The sequence below is a fragment of the Vulpes lagopus genome, chromosome 17 (assembly GCF_018345385.1).
Source record: "Vulpes lagopus strain Blue_001 chromosome 17, ASM1834538v1, whole genome shotgun sequence".
Taxonomy (NCBI): Eukaryota; Metazoa; Chordata; class Mammalia; order Carnivora; family Canidae; genus Vulpes; species Vulpes lagopus.
In genome coordinates, this window is record NC_054840.1 from 27,641,786 (window position 1) to 27,646,670 (window position 4,885).

The 4,885-nt window shown below is 41.5% G+C and overlaps 1 pseudogene; it reads left to right on the plus strand.

Moving 5' to 3' along the window:
• The first annotated feature begins 2,509 nt into the window (after positions 1–2,509).
• LOC121477395 lies at positions 2,510–3,601 on the plus strand (annotated as a pseudogene).
• Positions 3,602–4,885: the final 1,284 nt, after the last annotated feature.

Genomic DNA, 4,885 nt, shown 5'->3' on the forward strand with positions numbered 1-4,885 from the left:
AGGGAGATAAAAAGAATGGAAATAAGATGAATGTCCAAGAATGAGACAATAGATAAGGAAACTATCACAACAACATAGGGAGATAAAATCTAATTAATTAAAAGATAAACATGTAAACAGATGCATGGAGGAAATAAATGCATATATATTTATATAATGCATATATATATATGTATATATATAAATGAGTATTTACTGTGCTAGGCTATCACTATATTTAGTCCTCAGGAAAAGGCCACCTGACAGGGTATTTTGAACAATGTGTAACAGTTTAAATTTGCAAAAATAAATATTAAAAAAAGCCAAAAATTAAAAAAAAATTAGATACCCCTGTGAAAATACATTTTATATCACAAAAGATAATTTTTAGTGATATAAACATTTAGAATTCAATACACACTTTTAAATTCCATTCATTGGAAGTGATAAATATTAAGAACAGTTTCTAATTTGGCTAGAGTCTTATCCAAAGTTAGGGTGAAAATGGAATGTGGGAACCATTATTTATAAAGGAACTTGATCAAAAAATTTATATTTCTACTCTCTTAAGTATATATATACTTATCTATTGTCTTACTCTTGGACATTCATCTTATTTCCATTCTTTATCTCCCTTTCCTTCCTTCCTTCCTTCCTTCCTTCCTTCCTTCCTTCCTTCCTTCCTTCCTTCCTTCCTTATCTTTTATATATATATGTATGTATATATGTATGTATTTTGGGAGGGGGTGGATGGAAGGGAATGTTGACAAGATTTTGGCCTTCATCTCTGAAAATCTCCAGGTCTCTACTAACAGAGAGACGCTCCAAACTGTCTCCATCAACCTCTGATCATAGCATGAGGTGAATGAAAATCTTGCAAACTGAGAATATTTAAATATTCTCTCTGCATAAAGGCTGTTTAGCTGCTGGAATCATTTCCTCTTGCTGTCCCTGAGCTAAAGAAGTGGATCGATCAGCAGGGGAGGTGAACAGATGCAGCTGGAGAGGAAGAGAGGCTCAGGGGAATCACATTTGAACAGCCATGGGGGATGAAATGCTATGGAGGAGAGTTTACAGAAGCAGCTGGAAGAATGGAGCTACAGAGGGAAGGGGCTCAGAGAGAACAAATGCAAAAGACTAGATGTGCTCAGAGAAGCTCACAGCTTGCAATACTCCCTAAATATCCACACAGAGTGAGGAAGATGCTTACTCCCAAGGGGGAGTTAGGTAATTTTCCTTTTCCATCATAGCCTGTGGAAAAATTTAATATACATTTCAATCTTCCATTTGCCTTTTGGGCATTCATGGTATCTGTGATCAAGGCCCACCCAAGATACATACCCCTGCTGGCAACTCTTCCATTGTCTCCCTGTTTCCCAAAGGGTAAAGCCATTCATCTATATTAGGCCTTGACCATGAAAAATGCTGGGAATGCCCAATACTATTGTTTTTCTAAGTGGCATCAGGGACTCTAGTTCTCCTTCCTAGCCCCCAGAGGTGAATGATACCTCCTGCTTCCTATTTGGGAAAATCCAAATAACCAAGTATCCAGATTCTTGAAAGGAGAGATGAGAACACAGTTCATGAATAAGAGTGAATGACAACACTCCTCAGAAGTCCTTTCACCTAGAATACACTGAATGCTCTCTACTTTTGGAAGTCACTGTTTATAAAACACATTTAATTTTCTTATTAATATTGTAAATAAGCAAAGAACAAAATCACTCATACCTTATAAAGATCCTCATTTTATTTCTGGGGATTGTCCTGGAAATTAAGATAGTGATAGTCTTTGCATTAATATAGAGCTTTATGATCTACTGTCAATTAATGCATGTTTTATATATATTATCTTCTTTAATTTTTAAAGCTAGAATTTTAGAGAGTACTTTACATACTATTTCTAAATTCTATTGTCAGAGGTACACAGCATTCTTTAAAACAATTGCTATCTGTACACACATATATATTTAAAAATTATTGTTCATGGTTACCTAATCTTCAGTCTATATGGAGTCTAAATTCCTGACAGTCTCTTCAGCACCTAGGACAGTGCTGCGCTTCAGCCCCAACAAAGATGTTTGAAGGAATAAATGGTAGCATATTGAGGGGAAGAGCACCACTATAGAACTTTACATATTTCAGAAGAACTCCAAAAGGCTAGACTTCAAGATATAGGTATAAGGCAAAGTCAACCTTTTAAAAATCTTTAAGTAGCAACTAATATGACAGTCTATTATTTTAATTATGAGATGATATTTTAAAATTTTGAGGGGTAGCCTCATCTCAAGTAATATGAACACAAAAGGCACAATATCCAAACATAAATAATTTTCAGGGAATCTTTCTCCAATGAGTTTTATTAGAATGTACCATTACTTTCCCTTTTTTCCCTATAAACCAAGGAAACTAAGATTGCCTCCTTTTTCAAAAGTCATAAATAAAAAACCCAAGATGAGAAGAGACCAGAGTAAGGAATTAATATTCACTGAGCATTTAAAATGTCTGATATGGTACTGATTTTCTTCCCATGAACCTGACCTTTAAAATAACCCTGAGAGTTCGATCGGCAGCGGGAGCGGAGAGCGGACCCCAGAGAGCCCTGAGCAGCCCCGCCGCCGCCGGCCTAGTCACCATCACACCCCGGGAGGAGCCGCAGCTGCCGCGGCCGGCCCCAGTCACCATCCCCGCAGCCGAGAGCAGCGAGGCCGAGACCCCGCAGCCGCCCGCCGCCCCCCGCCGCCCCCGCCCTCAGCGCCGCCGACCCCGAGCCCGGCACCACCCGCAGCGGCGCAGGGAGCGGCGGCCCGGGCGGCCTCACATCGGCGGCGCCTGCCGGCGGGGACAGGAAGGTCATCGCAACGAAGGTTTTGGGAACAGTAAAATGGTTCAATGTAAGAAAGGGATGTGGTTTCATCCGCAGGAAAGACACCGAGGAAGCTGTATTTGTCCCCAGAAGTGCCTTCGCAGTGTAGGAGATGGAGACACTGTGGAGTTCGACGTCGTTGAAGGAGAAGACGGTGCGGAGGCAGCGGCTGGCACAGGCCCCGGGGGAGCCCCGGTGCAGGGCGGTGCATCTGCAGCAGACCCGCACCATTATAGGCGCTGTCCACGTCGCAGGGGTCCTCCACGCAATGACCGGCAGAATGGCCAGAATAGTGAGAGTGGGGCAAGGATCGAGGGGTCGGAAAGCGCTCCCGAAGGCCAGGCCCAGCAGCGCCCGCCCTAGGCCCTACCGCAGGCGCAGGCCGCGGTTCCCGCCTTACTACCTGCGGAGGCCCTAGGGGCGACCACAGTATTCCAACCCGCCTGTGCAGGGAGCAGTGATGGAAGGTGCTGACAACCAGGGTGCAGGAGAACAAGGTGGACCAGTGAGGCAGGACATGTATCGAGGTGATAGACCACGATTCCGTAGGGGTCCTCCTCGCCAAAGACAGCCTAGAGAGGATGGAGATGAGACCCAAGGGCAGCAGCCACCTCAACGTCGGAACCGCCGCAACTTCAATTACCGACGCAGACGCCCAGAAAACCCTGAACCACAAGATGGCAAAGAGACAAAAGCAGCCGATCCACCAGCTGAGAATGGTCCGCTCCCGAGGCTGAGCAGGGCGGGGCTGAGTGAAGGCCGGCTCCCATCTCTACCATCATCCGGGTTAGTCATCCAACACGAAGAAGTGAAGATGAAATTCCAGCAATAAGAAATGAACAAAAGATTGGAGCTGAAGACCTTAAGTGCTTGCTTTTTGCCCATTGACCAGACAAATAGAACTATCTGCATTATCTATGCAGCATGGGGTTTTTATTATTTTTACCTAAAGACGTCTCTTTTTGGTAATGATAAACGTGTTTTAAAAAAAAAAAAAATGCCTAGTTTTTCTCAATACACCTTTAAAGGTTTTTAAATTGTTTCATATCTGGTCAAGTTGAGATTTTTAAGAACCTCATTTTTAATTTGTAATAAAAGTTTACAACTTGATTTTTTCAAAAAAGTCAACAAACGGCAAGCACCCGTTAATAAAGGTCTTAAATAATTAAAAAATAAAATAAAATAAAATAAAATAAAATAAAATAAAATAACCATGAGAAATAAGTATTCTTGCTTAGATGAAGAAACTGAAGCTCAAAAACTTAAAGCACCTGACCCAAGGGGCCCCAGTAATCTAAGGGCTTCTGCTAACCAGTCTTCTGTAAATTTATGTGTTCTCCCTCTGTCTCTCTTTCTCTCTCACATACTGAAAGACAAAGATACACAGTTAAAATGAGAACTATAACAAAACACTGAATGCTGAGAGCAACACACAGTGTTCTCTAGATGGCGGAAATATAAAATCATAGAAAAACTGAATCATCTCATGAAAATCAGGCTCAGAAACTGTCAGATGAGAAGTCTTAAAGGTTCTCTTCAGATAGAACTATGAAAATATAATGCTTTCAGGCACTAGGTGAGATGGGACCCTACCAGTAGGTTCTGACTGTTTAATGCACGGACTCTAAAATTAATTATCTTGACTTCTCCAAGCAGTTACAAAACATTCCCTTTGTACTACCCTAGAATTTTTTTTTTAAATGTCCACTATAGGTTTTGCCATGTTTAATTACAGGGCAGCCTATACAGAAGTTCTAAACCCAAAGTTTACACCCCCGCACCTTCCCCAAAAAACTACTTGTATGCAAGTCTTTGTGCATTTTTCTTGGATGAGACTTCATAGCTTTCTCCAGACTTTCAAAAGGATATGCAAATATCAAAGTTAAGAGTTCTAGTCTCTGAGGCCAATACCCATATTGCCTCTGGCTCTCAGTAAATGTGTCACCAATAAAGTGAATGGCATTTAAAAGGATTCTAGAAGATAACATGGAGTCCTATCTATGCTACTTGGTCCCCAAGAATTTTGTGCATATTAAAAAG